Source organism: Pomacea canaliculata, linkage group LG7 (assembly GCF_003073045.1).
Source record: "Pomacea canaliculata isolate SZHN2017 linkage group LG7, ASM307304v1, whole genome shotgun sequence".
NCBI lineage: Eukaryota > Metazoa > Mollusca > Gastropoda > Architaenioglossa > Ampullariidae > Pomacea > Pomacea canaliculata.
In genome coordinates, this window is record NC_037596.1 from 25,391,202 (window position 1) to 25,406,506 (window position 15,305).

Consider the following 15,305-nt stretch of genomic DNA (forward strand, 5'->3'; position numbering starts at 1 on the left):
ACCTTGGCTTAGCTTTGGTCTTTTCGATGCGCAGTACACTTGTTTTTGGACCGTCGCCAGTGGTAGACGAAATAAGAAAACTTTTGTTTGGATTTTTGAAAAGATTACACCAAATTGTGCTGCGTGTTGCGTTGGAAGAAATGCCAGCCAACCCAGCACAGAGCGCACATTCGCCCTATGTTTCGTTTCGTGGAGGTCGCACTCGCAGTCCTAGCTAGTCATCTCAACCGGTTCTAGCGCTAGCAAGCTGCAGCATGTCCACAGTGGAGCAGACGATTGGGCCTCAGCCTGGAAAGGTCGTTAAAAAGGTGGTGTATCACGAACTAACCTTCATTCTCTGAGCCAGCGCTGTCTTGAATCCTTTCGTTCACTCTTACGCGACCCATTCGAACCTCGCGAGCGGGCAGAAATCCATTAAACACGACAGTTGCAACATCTACCCCGGTGACGGCAAATCAGTCAGAATGGAAACAAGAAAGGAGGTGCCTAGCGACACGACGACAACCAGTCCGTTCCACATCACTGAGATACGATTTGGTCTCTCGGGGCAACCAGTGCACAAACTGTCACCCATGATTAATGTAAGCGTTTGACTATTCTCTTTCTCTTCATCCCTAGCGCCGGTGTGATATTTCTTTTACTTAATGTCATTGTCGGTGCACATCTGGCACACATTTGTGAATGTCACCTTTATGAGAAAAAATATAGTAAAAGCAAGTCACCTAAAAGTAATAGGCTTATATGACTTACAGAACAAAGATTCTGACATACGTTTTATTTAACTACAGTTTGAAATGATCTGTGTAAAAGTACCTTTAACATGCAATTGAGATCAAGGCTAATTGTCGTTTGTGTAGAATAATTGTAAGCAGTAACTATAATGACCTATATGAACAAGGTTTTGATTTTGTGCCAAGATGGACATGTCCGGACATGTTGTGTGCCTCTCCAGTCATAGCTTGATATCACTCTGTCCTTTGCTGTGTGCAAAGAATTCACACAGCAAATACTGGAAACTCACTGCACCTACCTTTTCTGTTATCATGAAAGGAAGGGGGTCACTGTCACACTGGGTTTCTCCCATTCTGTGCAGTGTGTGTAAAACATACAGTACTGCCGACCTGGAATAACTTTGCTACATATCCCTTTCTTGTTTGATACTACAGCCATTATTTGAGACATTGACTGCTGACTAGTCCCTAGTCATACAGAAAAGTAGTGAAATATCACATGTTAATGTTTTTATTGATCCCCTTATTGTTCTTTTCTACTCCCCTAAATTTTTTAGATATGCCGTGAATTCCAAGATTTCATTTGTATTTTTTCAATTTTTGAAACAAATTGTAGTGAGTAGTTCATAACAATATCCTATTGTAATTCTGCTGAAAGATGTAGAAATTATGTGTGAATATATTTCAGATGATATGTAGAAGGAGAAAAAATTCTGTTGAATATTAAGTCTGCAGTTTAAGCATTATTTTTCACATTATTTCTTCATTTTTTTGTGAGAAGGTCTCTCATCCTTATTGGTGTCACTCTTCCTTCAGAATTCTTTCCGTTGCTAAACATCATTGTTTTATTTGCTGGGTTGTGCTAGATATGCTGTATGTACACTGCATGGTGCTAGAACACCTTTCTGCAACAATGGCTAAAGAATTCTATAGGATAATTATCCTGCTATCTAACCATTGATTTGTGGGTGGGTGTGGGTAGGTGTGTTTGAAGAGGAAACCTGGTTTGTCTACACAGTGCTGTATATGTATAGCATGCTCAGTCTTCGCCCGCTGCAAATTAGTCCAAGGTGTGTTAGTAGAGCGTGAAGACATTGACTTTCCTGGGACATCTGTTGCATCATAACCCCTGCACTTTTCCCAGATTATTTTTAAATTCAGCAATTGATTTTTTTCTCCTTAAGACTTAGTATGTGGTCTGGAATAGTCCTAATAACTCTAAAACAAACATCTAAAGAAAGCAGTGGAGCCTGCAGCCCAGTGGGGATTATTGGTTCATGGGAAGATCGAAAATGATATTTAATTTGTTGCGTTAGTACTGTGCTAGAAGGATATAATTGGCAGAGGAGATTTCACTAAAGCCAGTAAAATGTAATAGCCTTTCTTTTTTTTCTTTTTTTTTTTTAAGAAAAGTTGCGTTTCTTAAGAATGTTACTTGTATCTTTGCACCAGCCTTAAGCTTTTTGCTGACCACTTAAGTGCACATAAAATGTTTGCAGTTGATATCATCAGGTTGTGCAACAGCTCAGAAAATTGTGCAGACGTTGAGGTGTTATTTAATTAGAGGTAGTTCATTGAGTGCACCACATTGGCCATTAACTCCCTGCGTTGCTGTATCTAAAATGTAGCCTGTCATTCCGCGATGGCCAAAAAAAAAAAAAATGTACCGAGCGTACTGCCAGAGCAGAAGACAGTTCCAGGTACCAGCAATCATAGCTGTGTCTGCCTGTGAGCGTTGTGCTTGATCAGGTTGGTCACATGCCTCACAATGTCGATCTCTTGGGTGCTGACCTGCGATAGGCACAAAGGTCAGGGGTCAAACCCGGGCCCCTTGTATCAGAGAGCGCGTGGCAAGTCGAGTCTTGCGCAGGCGTGACCGAGACTCTCGGCGAGTGAGGGCGCGCGCGTGCGTGCATGTTCAGGCAGGGGTTGCTAAGAGAGGATAAACATAACCCGGGTGTTTGATGGCGGGTGACGGGGCGACAAAGGGGGCGGGTGTATGACGACAGACAGTGCTGTCAGTAGGCCACCAGGGTTGTTTGACGACCCTAGCTTTGAGAAACAGCAGTTCGGGAAATCGCTTTCAGATTTGCGGTAGTGATTCTGAGGTCTCGACCGTGAAATTTTATTGGACATTGATTAAGCCGATTGGGGAATAAAAATAAGAGTGCTTCCTCTCTTGTATTCTCCTTAGCGAGGAATATGAGATCATTTTAGCTTAGAGGGGGAAGGAATTGGTACTATCTATATTGATCATACCAGAGAAAAAGAGAGGTGAATTGGTACTGTCTGTATTGATCAGCCTAGTAAAATATTAATTTAAATAAAGAGGCACCCAATGTGCTTTTAGGTCAGAGTCAATGAGAACATTACATTTCAATCTTGATCCCCAGGTGGGATGGTACTTACAAAAAAAACTCTTTTAAGAAACTTAGTTTTTGAAATCTTGTTCATTCAGTTTTATTTGCACCTACATTTAAGAGACAGTTTCCTACATTTTCTTTCTCTCTAGATAAATAAATGTGTGAGCAAGCAACAATGTCAGTGTTAAATCTGCAACATGGAGTAAAAAGTTAGGGAATGGAATCCCATGATGCAAGTAATGAACCTCTGTATGGTCGCTCACTTTCCATATCAATTTATGTAGTATATACATCTAGGGTTAGATGAACACACAATGAAAATGTGTAGGTTACTAGAGCTGATGCTTATGCAAGTAAAATATTAGTGTAGTCACAGATGAGAGGTGAATATGATTGTGTAGTACAAGGTGATGTTAACAGCACAAAATAGGTGCTGGTGCTCCCTCTTGTATTAAGTGTGTTATTCTTTAATAATGCTGAAGACAACACAAAAGTAATACTAAAGATCACATCTATAAATAGCCTGTGTAACTGATCATGTGGCGACATGTCTGTGTTAACAGATTTCTTTTTCAGAAGTTGCCTTAATGATTTTATGTCAAGGGCTGCAATAGCAAAACATTTTCTAGACATAAACTTGTGACCTCAGGTTTTACAGGTTATGGAATGTAACCCGAGAGTGCTTTAAGTTGCACTTTGGCTGTTTATTTATCTAGGTATAGGTCCTGATGAAACCAAAGTTTTTTATGGTAAGAATATGAACTTAGGTAAACATGTAACATATTTTCCGTCATAAAGTTATTTTAAGACAATATATTAAATGTTAGCTTACTTCTCTTACCAATTGTTTACCAAGGTTTCAGATAAGAAGGGAATAAATCTAGAACTGTAGAAGCCCTATCCTGTTTACTTGTAAAGCATATATTTCAAAACCAAACATTGAGTAAAGAATTTTCAGAGCAGAAACTGTAGGCAGAATGACAGATTGACAACTGTTTACATACTGTCATATTTTTATTCAGTGTGTGCGAGAGAGTGTGCACTCACTCTTGTGCACATGTGTGTCAGGTAAGATAGGTATCTGCATATGCTTTAAACAAAGTGGTTAGGGTGGGCTTCAGTGCAAGTCTTGTCACCAGTTGTACCTGCATACCATATGTACACAGCACATATGTCTAAAAACACAAATGTTGAACATGCTGGCAGTGAGACGTTAATAAATCAAAGGCACTTCAATATTCATGTCAGGTTGATAAATTGTGTGTGTGTGTGTCTCATATGTAGGCACCAAAAGTTTGTCAGTAAGGGTGCCAAAAGCCATATTTGAAATCACATGCAGAATCACAAGTCACTAATAAAAAAAATAATAAAAGAATGAGCAAAAACAATAGCTATAGTGTCTCTAACTTTGTTAAAGGCTTGGACATTTTGGTTTCATCACGTTTCATGCCTTGTGTCTGTGCAATGCAAATTATCTTTGAGATTTTTGCTTAGCTATTCTTTGTGCCTGCTTTTCTGCAGTATTCCTGACATTTCACTGTGGTATGGGCTGTCTGATGAGCTATGGCAAGGATTATATGTCTTTGGTTTAGAGATTTTTATGTCTAGATGTGGCACTTGTGTACAGGGAAAATTAGTTCCTCATTAAATGACTCTGCTAATTTAGCAAAAAGCACCAGCAACCAAATTTTGGTGTACCTAATGGTTCAAAAGTTGACAACATTTCTGGCAGTCAAAATGACAAAAAAGTGACACAATTAATAGGTAGTGATATAGCACTTGTTGCTGACTAACCAGCCTTTATAGGGTGCAAACATAAATTTAACCTGCGCAGTGCTATGGAGTACCATAGTTGTATACAAACTGTATAATGATGTAGTTGTAGCCTTATCTGCTTGGCAGGGATTAGTGATGTTACAGCATGGTTGCATGGTTTTCTTATTATTGACTTCATATTTATTGATTCTGCAACAAATAATTTTTATTAGGCAGGCAGCTGTTGGTCCTTTTTTGTATCAGGGATGCAAATTGTGTGGGAGTGTTTAAAAGCAGATAATTAATAACGTAACCACTGGAGCCTAGATATAAGCTGATTTCTGTAAACATTCTTTAACAAAGGGATGGAGAGGTGGTGGCCGTAAAGTAGTGATGTATAACCAGCGCAAGTATGTTTTAAAAAAAATGAGTCAGCAGGTTTTCAAGGGAGTAGTGGATCGCCCTTACCAGTAGAGGTCATTGCTACATAAAGGAGTGTTATAGTACAATGTGACAAAACCCATCAAGGATTGTCAAAGGTTACTGTACTTTTGATACTATCATCTCAAGATACTGTTGGCAGGCATGGCTGTGCATTGGATGGGCACATCTCACTCCTATGTAAGTGGACAGAGCAGTGACCACGAGATTCAGTGGGCTAGTGGAGTAGGAGGGTGAATTAACTTTTTCAGTCTGGCATCTTAAAAACAAAAATTTTAAGGCTATTGTTGAAGAAAATATATCTCCTGGCTTTTGTCAGTTAATCTATTAGTTCTGTTTTAAGTGATAGAAGAGAGGTACGTGTATGTGCTTTTTTTTTTGTTAATTTGGCTGCTGCAAAGGAACTTGTTCTCCTCTCTACTTCATTCTTTGTCTTTGTATATCAAAGCTAATTGCTGTTTCCGAGAAAACTCTTTGTAGAAGCATAGTTATCAGTAGAAAGTGTTTGTTTCCCTGAAACTGGCTTCTGCAAAGAGGTCACTAAAGTGTCACATGTGACTTTGATAAAGCTGGAGATGTTATCTGGCCCCTCTGTTCTCAGATGTGACAGGTAACATTAGATGAATAGGTAACATGCATTACCATGGAGGTGACCTAGCATGAGCAAGGAAGGGTTAACTGGCAGTCATTGAAAGGTCTTGTATGTGGGGTAGAACATTTTCTATTGAGTGGGTGGAGATGGTACATAAGTAAGGCACCCGGTGTACCTCACTAAGCAGAATGTTGAATATTTTATGTTACCTTTTTTTTTCTTAGCTGTTCAGCTGTTTTTAAAGGAACCTTTTTGCAGTTAGTGGTTTGGTAAGCAAAAGGGAAGAGAGTGTTCTGGCATGAAGGCTTGTTACAACCCCATGTTGGAACTCCTGTTGCTTATTTTTTATTATAATTGTTATTGAAAGGAGAACATTTAGTTCTTTACTTTTCAAATATGCATAGTAAAAAACTGAATGTACTCAGCAGATGACCAGAAAACAACAGAAACTGTAAAAAAGTTACCACTTCTTGCCAGGTGCACATTATTATAGTTTTACCATTGAAATTTAAGAGAGGTTGGTGCAAAAAGATAGACTCTTCAATCCATCCATAACTTTAGGATACCTAGAAAAGTGCATTAATTTCCTCCCTCCCACCTTTTCTATCATCAGCTTTGGGCAGTGTGACTACATAATTTATGAGGCAGTGAGGGTGGATCTCCTGGGTGAGGTTGTAACTGTATACCTTATTCCACTTCCATAGTCCCTGTTGCTTTTAAAATGTTTCAGATACCAGCCTTTCGAAGGATGTGTTGCTTTTATTGTGCTGATTGGTTAAATGGTTGAGATATTGCATATGGAGGTTTGAGTTAATATATATGTGTTGGTATTCCACAACTGATTCTACCAGGATAGTTTTATTCATACAGAAAAAAATGGAGGGGATAAGGAAATTTTGGTTGTGGTGTAACAGAGTTTTGATTGTAGGGGAGGTGGTCATTGCAAGGAGGGGAAAAGATGTTAGGTAGATGTGTAATTTAATTTAGATATGTCACGTCATCTGCCTTCGGATGTTTCAAAGATATCTGATAAAACAATCTCTCTATCTCACACATCCGTGATCTCATTGCATTTGAATCCAAGCCTATAGGTATGATGGCCAATGATCTTTATGATAGAGAAGGATGGCGACTTGTTAACTGCTTCATTCTGAATGAAATGCAGACCAGGGTGAAAAAAAAACCAAACACTGCAGTTCTTCTATAGCAATGGCTTTTATGTGAAATTTGTTCCGAAGGGCAGTGTAGCGCATACTACCCTATACTGCTCCTCCCCTACACGCACCTCGTCCCCCCGCCAGCCGTTTGAGTTGTGGAACTGGTTCGGTCAGCGCAAGACGGTCGTCCAGTGAAAGCCAGAGAAAAACTAATGAAGCTCATCGCAGAGTGGCTCAGACTGGTTGTGAGGTAAGTAAAATCCAACCGGAGATTTCTCAGGTATTCATACTGTTTCTTTTCTCGGCCTCCCGCTCATTTCCAAACAAGTTCGCTTTCCGTTTGTCGTGACGGCTTGGCCCACGACAAGATTACGTCACTGGTCACGTGGTCAAACAGGTAGGGTAGAACCGGAAAGATCGTGGTCATAAGTTTTACCCAGACGTTTGGGAAGTGGAGATGGTATAGAAACTTTCATTAATAGTACTAATTAGGGTGCGATGGCGGGAGGAGGAAGCCGAGGAGCTTACATTTTTTTTTCCTCCTGTTTTTAATTATTAGCTTCACCTTCTGTCACGTGCCTGGCTCCGAGGAATCCCGGGTGGAGAGCGGGAGGGAAGAGATAGAGATGAATCCATATTTCTGTATATTGATCTTGCACAGCCCTTGACTGCTAGCAGTTGCCAGTCGAGTCTTGCATTCTCTGCGCATGTCTGAACAAGTGAGCGACGACTCATCGCGGTGTATTTTGAGAGCTAGAAACAAGACTTCCACAAATTAGCTGCATGCCAAGCGTATTACCGAGAAAAGTAGTCGATGAAAGAACGAAGAAAAGTAAGTGTGTGTGTGTGTGACGGTGGGAATTACAGAGAAGAAGCTGTGTTCACTTCCTGTGATGCTGCTGGCTCCTTCACCCATTTCTTCTCTCTCTCACACGCACGCACGAGCGAGAGAAAGTTTTAGTATACGACTAAGCAGTTTGTCTACTGAATAATTGCCAGGTGAGTCCAAAGGAGTATTTAACGATTCTGTTCCATCCCCCTCCCTGGCAACAAAAAGTAACCACGTTCTTTCAGTCGGCAAGTCCACCATGACAACGGCACAACAACCAGTAGGGAAGCCACTAATAAGAAAGTCCAATATACAAAGGACTTGTTGTGTCTAGTCATTGCAGGTGTTGTTCAGACAGAAGGTTTTACCTTCAGTTCTTGTTTCCGCTGACTGCTCTGAGATGTGTGCATTGTCCGTTGATCTGCAACTGCTGCTACTTTTTAGTGGGAACGGTCAACCATTCGAACAGTATGAAGTGGTTAGGCTAGGTTAGGTTGCCCGGAAGCGAGAGCAAATGTGTAGATGGGTTCGGGACATATATAAAACATGCTAACACCTCAGTTTTGTTTGTTTGTTTGTTGTTGTTGTTGTTTTTTTTTTCTTTAAAGAGGAGAAAGCTGGGTCGAAAGTCGTAGCTCAAGGCCTTTCTTAATCGGAACACTGGACCAAAGTTAGTAAAAAGTTAGTAAAGTTGCTTGTGAAGGAAACTAGTGGTTGGTTTGATGTGACCGGAATATTGGAACTTGGTTAACACGATAAGCAAATTTCTGACCAACACATTTCCAGTGGTACTATTCCCGATTTAGAATAGCCTTTTAAATATAGTTGTAAACGCATTGTCACACTGTAGACAAAATACATCTGTGTGTGTGTGTGAGAGAGAGAGGGGGGGGTTGGTGATGGAGGTCGCCATTGCGGTGTTAAATGGAAGTGACCTTTTGTGATCCGTTTCCAGCTCACCGACACTTTCTCTCCATTCGCTCGCTAGTTGGCAAACCGGTGTAACCTGGCTAATGGCTGGATGTTGGCTGGTCGACTACCGCACTGAAGTGCAATGTCGGAGGGTTAGCAGGAGCGAAGAGCCTAGAGCTACATGGCGCCGTCGTGAGGAAAAGATATGTTCAGATAATGTGGAAACCACGATGAACCTCTGTTCCAAGGCGAGGAAGCTGCGTTCTCGGAGGTGTGTGAGTTTGTGAGAAAGCGCGCGCGTGTGTGTGTGTGGTTTTTTTTTTTTTTTTGAAGTAGGGGGATTCTGGTCTACAGATGACCTTTTGCGGTTCGACGTTCATTAACACAGTCCAGAGCTCTCCCCCTCCTTTTTTTCTTATTTTTTTATTTTCCAAGCCGACATAGTGCGGACTCTTGATGATACTTCCTTACCCGATACTGTGATATCAGGCTTCCCGGGTGGGAGTTGGGGACGGGGAAGGAATAGTATTATCAGACGTACGCAGAGATGGTGCAGTGGCGATTTTTGCCTTCCACCTCCACCTGTCCCTTCGTCCCCAGCTCCTCCAACATTGTTTCGATGCTGCAAGAGAAGCGCAATTAAGAGTTGACGCAGGACGAGATCGTCAGACGGAACAGCCGTGGAGAGTTGGTCGATGGCCCTTCTGCGTCACGCCCCCTGCTTGGTAAATGTTGAGACGCTCCATGTTCTTGCGGTGCTTGATCATAAATTGCGGCTTTTAAACTCGAGAGCTACCACAGAAACTCTTATATTTGCTGCTATGTTTGATCCCCAATCTGTTTGCCAACACCTTTGAGCTAGAGTTTCATGAGTCTGGATTACGATATAAAGCTGGATATAACTAGTACAACTAGCTACCTCATCATTAATACACTTATTGGTTATAATAAAATTCTGAAACCTTTACTCACCTGTACTAGTAAAGGAACTCTCATAACCAGGCATTCATTGGCGAACGTAAGACTCTCCTTTCCACTTTTTTAATGACAGATTTTTTAAAAAAAAAGACAATGGACGAGGTTGTAATCACCTACTTACTGCTGGACAATATATTCCGGCTAAGAAGATCCATTGTTGAGTTTGATGTGCTAAAACAGGTTTGCTTTTGTAAGCAAGAGTTTGTACTAGAATGCTACCTTTGTTGTTGTTGTTGTTACTGTTGTTGATAAGGTAGTCTTTTTAGTTTGCGTTTTGCAGTATCCGTTTGAAACGTTCGAAGCAACGGCATAAAAATCACATGGACTCTGACAAGCTGGTGCATGTGGCAGCTAGCTCAAAACGTGTGTTTTATGCTCACCTGTTCGTCTTACCTGTAAATTCTTGCGTGACTATTGTTGAAAAAAAAAAACACTTATCTGAGCGGTCTTGCTTTTCGCGTCGACGTTCAATATCAAAGGTTTTTTTTTTTTTTTAGAAGTAAGGGTCAGGTCGGGGTGTTACTAACCGGGTGGGGACACTAATGCGTATACCGTCTTTGTTCCGTCGTTACCTATTGTAACTGGATTTTAGTCGAAAGCCTTACACAAACCCCAGTGCAGTAACCTTAGAAGACATAACTGTGATGAGAATCGAACCTTCGAATTCAGCATTATAGAAACAGCTTTGCGCTTGTCTATGCGCTACAGTTTAGGAGAGTTTACAATCTTCTTATTAGAGCTTTAGTATTCAACCCGAGGTCACGTGCACTAGCCGACTCGAAACGCGTGTGATGCGTGATGCACACACACACACATAGTATCGTGCATAAAAGATGCTCACCACCCTCGGAAATAATTGCCGCTAGATAACAGAGGGTTTGAACACTTCACTCCTCATAACCATAAGATAACGGACCTGTTTTTTTTTTCCCCCTAAGTTGTTTCATAACACCAAGGCAACAATTAAGCTAGATAATTGTGTAATTATCAATATGTCGCCCAAGAGCTGGAAAAAAGTAAAATCAGGCCGGAGTCGTTAAAGACCCACACGATCGCAAATGTCTGGAGTCGATTCGTTTAAGGGACCTACTCTCAAAATCTAAGCTTACAACCATTTACCTTTGCTTTTGTCCAGACTTCCACATTCGAGATGTCAGTTTGAAACACGGATGACCTGAAGTGGGGAAAGCTGCACCCAGCACAAGAGCTCGGTCCATTTGTGAATCGGGTGTATTTAAGGCCAACTGGGTGTCACTGGGATAACCTTTCTATTCTGTGCATTGCTGTTTTCGATGTTTGAATGATTTTACTCTACAGACATGCTGCATGCTCGGATTTTCGGGGAAAATTTAGTAGCTTGTAATAAACTTTTTTGTTTTGTTTTTTTTAAAAAAAAAAAGCATTTTGGTGGATCTGTCGGGCCACTCACTTGTGGCGCCAGCTAATGTTCTTGTCTGAGCTTGGTCGTGTCTTTGATGATGCAACTGCCTTATCGATACGTAGGTCAGGGTTAAGCTAGTTTCCTTGGTGTGCCTTTTATTGAAAAATCTAGTGTCTGTGGCATGAATATCGTTATACGGCGAAGATGCAATGGGAGAAACGTGTAAAAGTAAACAAACAAAATAGGACTTAAAACACGTCTCAAAGATATGAAGTGACAACAATTTAAAAGGTAAAATTATAAAACATAGATGATTAAGAAACAATTAAATTTGAGAGTGCCATAAAAGGTTAGCATAAGGTTTAAAAAAAAATGTTTCTCTTATCATTTTCGTTCCTCGGTAGCTTCATCAATTACTAGGAGTACCAAGGAGCTACTAAGGACACAAACAGTTCAAACGACGATAGCTCAGCAACGACCAGTGAATAAAGTGTCTTCCTGACCACCTGGAACCATTTCTCATGCATGCTTGTGCACGCCCTGTATGGCGCCTTATCGCGGGGTTCGTTTTAGCTACTACCTCGACTACTTTTTTTTTCCCCAGTCTTCGCCAAAACCACTTGTTCGAACGCCATTAAAGGCGCACCCCGAATGTCGTCGGACACGAGTGACTGATTCCATTCCCCTGAAGAGCGGTCACGATTCTGCATGCAGGGAACGGCTCGGGTCACGTGGTTGAGGTGGAGGACGTGAGGGTTGTCGTGTGAGTAGGGGGCTGGTTGATGCAGTCCTTTCTCCTTGCCGAGACTATTAACAAACAAAGCTAGTTAGAAACAATTAGCGTAATTGACTGTAGCAAGGTGCAAAGGTTCAGAGAACTGGTGGAGCAGGGCGGGTTTGAGCGGGGAGACATTTTCGGACATGTGTATGCACATGTGAACATGTCGCTGGGCAAGCACCTATGACTGTTAGTCAGGGAGGCGTTACCTAGTGACCCGTACTTGGGTCTGTGGTGTGTCACGTGAGGCGGGTTAGGTGTTCTGCTTGAGCGGCTCGGTTTTGTGGACAATGGTCACGATCCCTGACCCTTACTTCTTATCACGAGTCAACCTTACGTAAGTCCCCAGTCATTTTGACGACCTTAGACCCTCGGCTACCACCACGACCCGACATTTCTAACGGACTGCTGACTCAAGTCACGTGACTCAGCAGCTCGCGACCCTTGACGCTATGGCTTATATGCCCAGCGTTGATCGTACTACAGCTATTAATTGACACAAGGGCTTTCAACGACATATGTTTTATTTATTTATTTTGGTAAAATTTCTACTGGAAAGCTTGAATGCTCGTTATCTGGGACCATTGAGGTATCTTAGATTCGTTGTCGGGTATTGTCGCACCACAAACGGATGTGACACGCGCACTCGCCCCCCGAGAGGTCATCGGTGTGGACAACTGGTCCTCTTATGGACAATTGTTTCTACATTTGATTGTGGTTGTAGCCAGTCGCGAAACTATGGTGAATCATGTGACATTTTCAGCAACGAGTGAGTTCTTAAGTCTGGCGACGAGGATAACCAAACTATCTGTCGTGTCGTATAATTTTATTTTCAGTGCAGAGAATGTGTATGCACGCGCGCCCCTTCTGCAAGCCGTACTTCAGTTCTTGTACCGTCGTGTTCGAGTCTCAAGCTAAAACAGGTTTCCACCCACCCCTTTTTTTCTCACCCTTCGCCCGTTCTACCCCAGTGGAACCCGCGCTTTCCATGTCGCAGGGGCAGAACACATGCAGCATTATTGTGTTGCAGCAAGTCTTTGAACAGAGGATTAGACGGGGAAATGTCGATACATTTTTTTTTTCCTACCCGACTTTGTACTAAGGCGGAATGCCAGACCAAGAAGGGTGGGTGGAATGGGGTAGGCGAGCAAGGAGGGAGGCGTCATGGTTACAATAAACAGCGGGACCTGCCAGTGCCGGTCCAGTCATGTCTGCTGGCAGGAAGACAGCTGACGCCCGCACCGAGTACGTACCCGGCTGGCCCACCCGCTTCTGACGTGCACGCGCACAACGGGGCTTCGATTTTGTCGGGTGGCGGGTGGCCGAGCGCATTTGCACTCGACTCGCACTCGTTAGAGCGGTAGAAGCTACCTGACGACGGGGGGAGTTCAAAGGCCGTGTAGGCAAGAGAGCGAGTGCCGGGGACTTACAAGAGACAGACCTACCTTGCAGCAGATGAGTCTGCGGGAAGCAGCGGTGCGCAAACTTCGAGCTAACGATGCGGAGGAGATTGAAGAGGAGGACACAGGATGATAGCAGAGCGGATAGACAGTATCACGTGATCAGCGAATACTCTGCACGCAGACAGGAGACTTAGGTGCCACGTGGGATACTGCAAAGCAGCGGTGTAATGACTGGTAAACTTTTTTTAAACTTAAGAATATGTTATAATAGCAGTACATTTTGGATAAACTATGAAACAGGGTTACTTAAGAAAAATTTTACTGTAGAATGTGTTATAATAATAGATTATAACAAATAAATATTAAGTATTGCCATTTTGAAATTTTGCTGTCTCATATTGGAATATACTTTCTAACTTGACATTATTGTCCCTGAATGAGTGCTACCGGTGAAAAAAAAACAGAGCAATATTTATTTGCTTATGTTATATCCCTTGTTTCGTAATTCGTCTTTGTCTCTTATTTTTTTTGTCTCTGTCTTCTCGCATCGTCTCTTTCTCTCTAGACCGTTAAAAAAAAATCATTTCAGTAATGACGTAGGTGCACGATCGTAGGAAAGACGAGATAAGTCACCAGTAGGGCGAGACCTTTGTCACCCAGCAACTTTCAGGGTGGATTAAACCGTCTCTCCTGCCCTCGGGTCGCTGCACCGTGTAGGTAGGGTAGGTCCTTGGTGATGTCGTCTGCTGTGTTGCGCATCGACCTGTGCCGAGATGACGCGTGGGCGTTGTGGTTGCTGTCTCATTTCTTGTCATGATCGTCTTTCGTCGCGTTGAGACTGAAAATAGTAATGAACGGGTATGGGGTGGGGTGGAAACTTTGGTTACCGCTTGGCGCGTGGCGCGGTGTGAAGGACTGTTACGTAATTAATAGGTCCCCGGGTGTCTAATTACAATTAATGGACGGAACACGATACGCTTGGTTTCACCAGCGCGAAACATTGCGCGTTTGGTTTCGCTTTGTCTTGTCTCGCTCGTGACATCTCGGCGTGCTGCTGCACGTGCTCACGTGACTGCGGTCTGTTAACTGATAGCTCCGTTATCTTTCGACACTTTGTCGGCAAACCAGCCGCCGAGACGACTGGCGTTCCGAGTCCCAGCGGCTTTCCGTTCAATCGTTTTATTGAATCCAAAACTCTCTCTCTCTCCATTCTACGCCCCACCCGACAAACCCCACCCCACCCCACACCCAAAAAGAAAAAAAATCTTTGCCAGGCTCCATTCAGGTCTCCAGATGTCATTCGGTCGCCAGGTTCACGCGAACCTGAAAGTCAGCGACGTGAAGTCGCGTGAGATGGCGAGACGTTAGTTGATGGGGATGAGGTGGCTGCGCGTGCGTGTGTGTGTGCGTGCGCGTGTGTTTGTGATCGGCAGCACGTGTGTGCGTGTGTTTGTGATCGATCAGCCGGGTTGTCAGCATGTACTGCCGTGTCGCGCGTGGTCTGATTAAGGTTGACCTGTCGGTGCCGCGGGAGGTCGCATGCCGGGGCCCCGGGAGCTGCGTGTGTGTGTGTGGCAACACGCACGAGTCGTGTCCCTGCAGGCTCGCTTGGCCGACGCCGAGGGGGGCGTGTGTGTGTGTACGTGTGCGCGTGCGCGAGCGCGCCGGGAGGTGCTCGACACGTGATGACGTCGCGGAAAGCTGCCTGTGCGCCTTCGATCTCTTGGTGTGCACAGTGGGACAGTGCACGATGGTAACAGTTCGATGCCGTGTGATGAGTACACCGTGTGTGTGTGTACACTTGTGGTAGATAACAACACTTTGATGTCCCAGGTAGACTTTGGGCAGCTCAGGTCGTTTGTAATCAGCAGTAACTACCATGATTGGCAGATACACCTTTAATAGGTTAACCAAAAAAAGTTTTTAGTGTTTGTCAAACACCTCTTCCACAGCAGTTAAAAGTTGTTCCATGGTCACGATGTTTC

General features: G+C 43.1%; 1 protein-coding gene across 1 annotated transcript in view; it reads left to right on the top strand.

Annotated features, from left to right (window-relative positions):
- LOC112567979 (DNA-directed RNA polymerases I, II, and III subunit RPABC3-like) overlaps positions 1-15,305 on the top strand; it is a 50,273-nt gene that overhangs the window by 424 nt on the left and 34,544 nt on the right.